Genomic DNA, 8757 nt, shown 5'->3' with positions numbered 1-8757 from the left:
TTTTTGTTAAAAAAGAAAACAAACTCTCTTCCTGAAAGATGTCATGAATTTGGAGTGTTTATTTTGGCTAAATCCAAGGAAATTAAATGTTTAATGTGGATGCTATAGAGGAAAAAATAACTCATGTACATGGATAGGAATATCCTCAAGAAGAGAGTTTCAGAGTATAAGTGGGGAGCTCTGTGCCACTAAACTGAGGTGGTTTCTGAGACAGACTTGTAACCCTATAAAAAGACTTTTAGCTGTGGTAAGAGAGAGAGCTGAACAAAGCGGGAGTGCAGAGAGACTTGGGTGGCAATCTTACTGGCAGAGAATGAAAACTGATGGCAAATCATGCTGTAGATTGACATACTGGCCCCAGGTTCTCACCTCTCCCTGAATCGACACTCTCTCCACAGCCTCATAAATGTACCACTCTGACTCTTGACAGTGGCTCATCATGCAACTTTCATTGGCCAGTGAAATATGAATGAAAACTACATGGTGCTAATTTGAAACTTAGCACTTAGGAAGGAAGCTTCACACATTATCTCTCACCCTCTTGTTCTCCTGCGATTGCTGAGACAGGATCATGTTTTAGCTAGCCAGCCCCAGTACGAGGCAGAACTGCCCTGGACATTGTAGCTTGACGTGCAGCTGTCTCATCTGCCCTGCAAACCTGTGAGTGAGAACTAAACGCTTACCATTATATGCCACTGAGATTTTAAGATTGTTACACAAACAATAGCTGACTGATGCAAATGAAAAGCAAGGAAGACAGGCTGGGAAGAATCAGGTGTTCTGAAGAGATGAGAGAAGCCTCAGCTTGTTGAAATTTATGTTCAAAGCCTGTATTTGTTAATTATTTTACTATTTTGTCTCCAAAGTTTTCAACTGCATGCATGTACCATAATTTATTTCATCAACTTCTGTTCATGAACATGTAGGTTATTTTTAAATTTTTACTGTATGATCAGTAAAAAAGGCTGTTTACTACCATTGATAGTCCTGTGTCTACCTTTAAACATTTGACTTGCTGCTTCCTTGGAACACATTCCTAGAATCAGCAGTGCTTACTCAAAGGAAATGTACATTTTTTTACTTTGGATAAGATGCTATCAAATTGTCTGTGATCATTGTCCTCATCACTGAATAAATGATGAGTGTTATTTTAGAGTGCTTATTACATGCCAGACAAATACACTTGATGCATGTTTTCTTATTTAAGCCTCACAATAATCTGTGAGTAGACAATAGTATCTGCATTTTACAAATAATACATCTAGTGAAAGAGGAGATCAGTAATTTGTCCAAGGTTGTAAAAAGTAGAAGCAGGATTCAAAACTAGACAGTTTGATTTCCTTTATGTACTCACCAAGGGAGTAGAACAGTGCCCACCCCATCCCTTACAATTCCTGCTTTGTAGGAAAATAGCTGCTTCTTTGAAAAATAAGTGAAATCATTTCATTGATTAAGATAATATGAGGGAATGAGGATTGTTGTGTAAGGGGAATGTAAGATCTATAACCTGGAAGGATAAACTACTTTGTTTTTCTAATAAGTATCTATTGTTTCCAAATGTTGAGGAAATAGCCATTGATAGAGGTTTAAATTCATGTGAGAAGAGCTAGAAAAACGGAGCAAACATAGTAATGCACGCAGAGCAGTTTTCTAGCATTTGATGGACAATGAAAATCATGCTCTGATCTCACTTATTATTATGTTTTTTCTATTTTCTTGTCTTGGGTATGTCTTTAGCTCTGTTCTCACTTATAAGCGGAGCTGAGCGATGAGAACATGGACACATGGTGGGGGAACAACACTCTCCAGCCTGTCTGGTGGGGCGAGGGGAGGGAGAGTATGAGGAAGAACAGCTAATAAATGCTGGGCTTAATACCTAGGTGATGGGCTGATCTGTGCAGCAAATCACCATGGCACACATTCACCTACACACATGAACCCCAGAACCTAAAATAAAAATGGATGGAAAAAAATCATGATGCTTACAAGAGCCATTAGGAGAATTTACATCCATATATGACATTTGTATTTCCATATACTGATCCTTTTTTTATGCATATATTGTTATTTTCTCTCTCTTTTTTATACTGATACTTTTATAATGCCATCATACTCATAGGCTTCATTTTTTTTTTTAAATCACTTTACAGGCCAGGCGTGGTGGCTCACGCCTGTAATCCCAGCACTTTGGGAGGCCAAGGCGGGTGGATCACGAGGTCAAGAGATCGAGGCCATCCTGGCCAACACGGTGAAACCCTGTCTCTACTAAAAATACAAAAAATTAGCCGGGCGCGGTGGCACATGCCTGTAATCCCAGCTACTTGGGAGGCTGAGACGGGAGAATTGCTTGAACCCAGGAGGCGGAGGCTGCGGTGAGCCGAGAATGCGCCATTGCACTCCAGTCTGAGGAACAAGAGAGAAACTCTGTCTCAAAAAAAAAAAAAATCAATTTACAAATACAGTTTTCTCAAGGGTAGATGCAAAGTCTTATTTGTCAATTTTAACAAAAATTGCTGTCTTCTCTACTACAGAAAATGATTTTTGAACAATTATTTGATATGTTTTTTAAAAGGTAAGATAGGCTGGGTGCAGTATCTCATTCCTATAAGCTCAAGCTCAACACTTTGGGAGGCCAAGGTGTATGGATCGCTTGAGCCCAGGAATTTGAAACTGACTGGGCAACATAGTGAAATCCCATCTCTACTAAAAATAAAAAGAATTAGCGGGGTGTGGTAGTTCATGCCTGTGGTCCCAGCTAACTGGGGAGGCTGTGACAGGAGGATTGCTTGAGTCTGGGAGGTTGAGGCTGCAGTGAGCTGTGATTGTGCCATTGCATTCCAGCCTGGGTGACAGAGTAAACAAACAATGCTAAGATAATTTAAGCTTCATATAGAATTGAGCAATAATTTATTTTAATCTCTGTGAGTAAAAAACAGCAGTGTTTTATTTCCTATTCAATTCCTTCTTTGATGACCGTGTGTTTTAGAAACTACTCAAATGTATTTACTAAATTTTCGGTAAAGAATTGCATATAAGTAGTTGTCTATAGCACAATTTTGCTTAATATGTTTTGTATACTGTTTTAACAGCTCTTAGGTGAAATATACTACTTTCACGTATTTGCTAATGCTTGAAGTGTTTTTCAAAGATTCACATAAAGTTTATCTGAAGTTTTTCTTCAACTACCATTCATTATAAAAAGTTCCCCAGTGGTTCAATTTTAAGTTTCCATTAATAACTCATTAATTTTTTATACTTATTCTTACTACTCGATCTTTTATTTTTAGAAATTCTCATCTATGATTTTATAGGAACTTTTACAGTAAATTTCTGGTGGTATTATAATGTATCTTTTACAAGTTGTTTCAATTTGGGATGACCTTGTCCATCTCCTCTTCCCCTGACCTCACCTTTTTGTGTTGTCACAAACATGTCTATCAAGCCCTTTGCCTATTTTCCTATGTGCCCTTGAGATTCTTTCCTACGCTTTTAAGTGATCAACTCATAAATCTCAGTCTGTTTATTTTTACATATACAGTTTTCATCTTTCCCTAGATAGCAAGGTCACTCATTTTGATTTTGTTCCTGTATCACAGCAGCAAGAGGAGAAGGATGGGAAAACTGTTAAAATATTTATGTAGCTTGTGGTCCTAAAAATAGCGATCATTGGAAGTCACATGAAAACTCTTCACGCCGGGCGCGTTGGCTTACGCGAGTAATCCCAGCACTTAGGGAGGCTGAGATGGGCAGATCACGAGGTCAGGAGATTGAGACCATCCTGGCTAACATGGTGAAACCCCGTCTCTACTAAAAATTCAAAAATTAGCCGGGTGTGGTGGCATGCTCCTGTAGTCCCAGCTACTGAGGAGGCTGAGGCAGGAGAATCACTTGAACCCGGTAGGCGGAGGTTGCAGTGAGCCAAGATCGTGCCATTGCACTCCAGCCTGGGCAACAGAGCAAGACTGTCTCTAAATGAATGAATGAATAAATAAATAAATTCATTCTAAATAGGAATGCAGGATGTCAGCTTCTGGCCTCACAGACTCTGAGTCTGTCTATCACAGGGGAAAAAAAAAAAAATAATGCTTCACATGAGCTCCTTCCCCAAGTTTTAACTGCCTGGTAGTGTGAGTCAGGTGCAGACACTGCAGGGCTCTCCTGAGACCCTCATTTATTATACATGTGTGAGAGACTGCAGTGGCTTGTTAGATCAGACAGTATCAAAGCTCACCATCTTCCCTGCCCCCTAACCCAGCACCATTTTTCCTTGACCATCTTGGTGTGTTAGCAAAGCACTTTCAGAGTCATGGTGACAAGGACAGGGGGCGTTGGCTGAGTCGGAGGACTCTAGGTAGAAGGCGTAGAGAGGTCAGAAAAGTCTATGAGGTAAGAGATTGGCCACAGACTCTTCCTACTTCTTTGTCCTTGTTCCACCCCAGGGGAAAAAAAAAACTTTACTTTCTTTTAGAACTTAAAAAAGTCAACTAATATTTTATACAAATGAAAAAATGTGTGCTATATATGTGTATATGGTGAATGGTGCAAAATAAGAAAATGAACATTTATGAACCCACAACCCAAATTAACAACTAGAATATTATTAATGTCGTACCAGAGTTCCAGCCAAGATGGAGTAGCAGAGACAGGATTTATCCACTCACCTGAAACAAAACCAAGCGAAACAAGAGAATAACATGTATGAAAATGTTTTTTTGAAACTGTGGACATCAGGTAACAAAAGACAGTCATCCCTGAGAGATAGGGAAGAAAACGGATGATTTTTTTTTTCTTCCTGCAATTGCCTCGCCCACTGCACAGAGAGGGTCTCCAGGCTATGGCACAGGGCGGGGAACTCAGACAGATCCCAGGGGAGTCCTGGGGTGGAGGAGACAGAACTGAGAGTCTGGAGAGATCAAAGTGGCTAGAGTGCATGGAACAAAAAAATGGAAATGAAAAAGCTGCACATAGAGAGATCTGCTGAGGGTCCCCACCAAGTATTCAGCAGAGCAGTAATCAGTGTGTTGATCTAGGAGGAAGAGGCCGAAGCACAACATGTAATTTAAAAGGTTTACTTGAGCCACAGCTGCCCAAGACACACTTCCAAGTTAACTCAGGGAGTGCTCGGTCAGCGTTTGTTAGAAGCAGGTTATTAAAGGCAAAGGTAAGAAGGAGTGGGTGGATTCAAAGTTCTTTGATAGAAATTTTCATTGGTTTACAGAGATAACATTGATTAGTTATCGGCTATACATTGGTGAACTATAGGGTATGAGTTATGGTGTCCCGCATATGGCATTTTATGGCTGCTTGGCATCAGTCTGGAGCCCGTATAGCAGGCGGAGGATAAATAATTTAAGAGACTTAATAATTTAAGAGAGAATTATTTAGCTCAAGGGGAAGTGATGACTGCAGTTTCATTCCAATACCTCTCTGAGCCTGATAATTTAAAGGGGCTCATACTCCTCAGATAAAAAGTTTTTTCTTTTTTTTATTTCACAGATGCATGTGTGTGAAAAAAACTACCCCAGGAAAGAACCACTCGAAAGCATTAACTGGAACAGTACCCAGCACTCACACAGGGCTGGAAATAGTGCCACTTCCCAGAAAAGGAGAGCACAATTCGCAAGGCATGTGATAGAGAATGCAGAAGGGTCCTACCTCAGTTAAGACATGGGAAATAGGGAAGGACTAAAATCCAACTTCTAGAGATGGAAACCAGTATGCTGGATGAGATTGAGAGCACATTAGACCACAGAAAAAAGATGAATGAACACAAAGACAGAACAGTAGAAACAATCCAAAATGAAACAGAGTTAGAAAGAAAACGAAAAGAGCATCAGTGAGGTGTGGGGCAACTTCAAGTGGCCTAATATATGTGCAATTGGAGTCCTTGGAAAAAGAGGGAGGTGGGTGTGTCAGAGGCGTTTGAACCAGAGCAACTCCATCTTGAATAGGGACTGGTGGAGGTGGGGGGGGGAATAAGGCTGAGACCTATTGGGCTGCATTCCCAGGAGGTTAAGGCATTCTTAGGCACAGGATGAGATAGGAGGCCAGAACAAGACACAGGTCACAAAGACCTTGCTGATAAAATGCTACTGTAAAGAAGCTGGCCAAAACCCATCAAAACCTAGATGGTGATGAAAGTGACCTTTGATCATCCTCACTGTTCATTATATGCTAATTATAATGCATTAGCATGTTAAAAGACACTCCCATGAGCACCATAATAGTTTATGAATGCCATGACAACATCAGAAAATTATACTATAGGCCAGGCTCGAAGGCTCATGCCTGTAATCCCAGCACTTTGGGAGGCCGAGGCGGGTGGATCACAAGGTCAGGAGATCGAGACCATCCTGGCCAACATGGTGAAACGCTGTCTCTACTAAAAATACAAAATATTAGCTGGGCGTGGTGGTACGCACCTATAGTCCCAGCTACTTGGGAGGCTGAGACAGGAGAATTGCTTGAACCTGGGAGGCGGACGTTGCAGTGAGCCGAGGTTGTCCCACTGCACTCCAGCCTGGTGCCTGGTGATGGAGTGAGACGCTGTCTAAAAAAAAAAAAAAAAGAAAAGAAAATTATACTATATGGTCTAAAAAGGGGAGGAACTGTCAGTTCCTGGAATTACTCACCATTCCTGGAAAACTCATGAATAATCCACCCCTTGTTTAGCAAATTATCAAGAAATAACCACAAAAATAGCCAACCAGCAACCCTTGGGGCTGCTCTGCCTATGGAGTAGCCATTCTTTACTCCTTTGCTTTCTTAAATAAAGTTGCTTTCACTTTACGGACTCACCCCAAATTCTTCCTTGCATGAGATCCAAGAACCCTCTCTTGGACTCTGGATTGGGACAGCTTTCTGGTAACAGACAGAAAAAATACTTGAACAAAGAATGGCCAAAATGTTTTCAAACTTGATGAAAACTTGTAGGAGACAAGAATGTGCCACCCTAAAATATGACTTTTTGGTATAAGGATGATTTTGAGCTGATTATTTTGAAAAACAGTAGACACTGAAGAATTCTAAAAACACAGTAGAAGTTACTCTTCTATAAGGGAAATTTACCTTTTTTTTTTTTTTGAGAGAGAAAGTCTTGCTCTGTCGCCCAGGCTGGAGTGCAGCGGTATAATCTCAGCTCATTGATGCAACTCTGCCTCTCAGGTTCAAGTGATTCTCCTGCCTCAGCTTCCCAAGTAGCTGGGATTACAGGCATGTGCCACCACACCTGGCTAATTTTTGTATTTTTAGTAGAGGTAGGGTTTCATCATGTTGGTCAGGCTGGTCTGGAACTCCTGACCTCAGGTGATCTGCCCAAAGTTCTGTGATTACAGGGGTGAGCCACCACAGTGGCTGGAAATTTACATTTTTAAAGGAAATCCCCATTTGTAAGGTTATCTCCCTCTTTGTGCTAGGAAAAGAAGGAGGACTAAATCACAAAGGCTTTTATCAAGGTAGAAGGTACCAATTTAAATCTGCATAATAAACCTTACTCTTGTTTGCTTTTCCTGAACATTTCCCCATAACTGGCTTTCCCAACACTGTTCTTTCTTTCTTTTAGTTGAAGATGCTACAGAAGTGAAAATTCTAGGCCACCTCTTTGAGAGTTATTCATTTCTCCCTGAGTATCTGTTTTTTCTCTTGTTAATCTGTCTTTTGTTATTAAGGTTTATTAAGGGCTTAGCTGAGTACTCAGAGGGTAGAAGAAAAATTATTTTGTCTCCCCTACACTATAAATTTACAAATCCAAGATTCTCAATGTACCCCAAGCACAAAAACAAATCAAAACACCCCCCAAACAACAAAAACCATGAAGAAAACAGCATAAGGATATAATAATCAAATTATTGAAAATTTGTGATGGAGATAAACTCTCAAAAGTGATCAGAGGAAAAAAAGACACGCTACACACAGAGAAACAAAGAAAACATCAGATTTCTTGCTGGAAATAATGCAAGTGAGAAGGCAATGTAGCTGCAAAATCTTTAAAAACTATTTTTTTTTTTTTTTTTGAGTCGGAGTTTCGCTCTCGTTACCCAGGCTGGAGTGCAATGGCGCGATCTCGGCTCACCGCAACCTCTGCCTCCTGGGTTCAGGCAATTCTCCTGCCTCAGCCTCCTAAGTAGCTGGGATTACAGGCACGCGCCACCATGCCCAGCTAATTTTTTGTATTTTTTTTAGTAGAGACGGGGTTTCACCGTTTTGACCATGATGGTCTCGATCTCTTGACCTCGTGATCCACCCGCCTCGGCCTCCCAAAGTGCTGGGATTACAGGCTTGAGCCACCGCGCCCGGCGCTAAAAACTATTAAAAGAAAAAAAGATGTTATAGATGTGTAAGTGTTTAATTTTATAAGATGATGCCAAGCTAATTTCTACACGGCTATACTACTTTGCCCTGCCATTAATAGGATATGAGGGTTTCTGTCATTAAATTCTTTGTCAACACTTAGTATTTGTCAACAAAAAGAGTCAAACTCTGTAAAATTTTGGAGATTTATTTTGAGGCAAATATGAGTGAACAATGGCCCGTGACACAGCCCTCAGGAGATCCTGAGAACATGCACCCAAGATGGTCAGGATGCACCTTGGTTTTATACATTTTATGGAGATATAAGGCATCAATTGATACATGTAAAATGTACGTCGATTCAGTTTGGAAAGGCAGAACAGCTGGAAGTAGCAGGCAGGAGTGGGGTGGCTTCCAAGTCACAGACAGATTCAAAGATTTTCTGATTGGCAATTGGTTATTATCAAT

At 40.6% G+C, this 8757-nt stretch overlaps 1 long non-coding RNA gene across 1 annotated transcript; it reads right to left on the bottom strand.

Annotated features, from left to right (window-relative positions):
* Positions 1–7723: 7723 nt before the first annotated feature.
* Positions 7724–8345, bottom strand: LOC116546717. Its single transcript, XR_004266815.1, has 2 exons — positions 8306–8345; positions 7724–7992 (listed from the first exon to the last, which is right to left on the bottom strand). It is a non-coding gene; the product is annotated as an uncharacterized LOC116546717 (long non-coding RNA).
* Positions 8346–8757: the final 412 nt, after the last annotated feature.

This window comes from Sapajus apella, unplaced genomic scaffold (assembly GCF_009761245.1).
Source record: "Sapajus apella isolate SASKATOON/1434 unplaced genomic scaffold, GSC_monkey_1.0 scaffold1259, whole genome shotgun sequence".
Taxonomy (NCBI): domain Eukaryota; kingdom Metazoa; phylum Chordata; class Mammalia; order Primates; family Cebidae; genus Sapajus; species Sapajus apella.
Note: the sequence above shows the minus strand (reverse complement) of the source record. Positions and strands in the feature narration are given on the sequence as shown.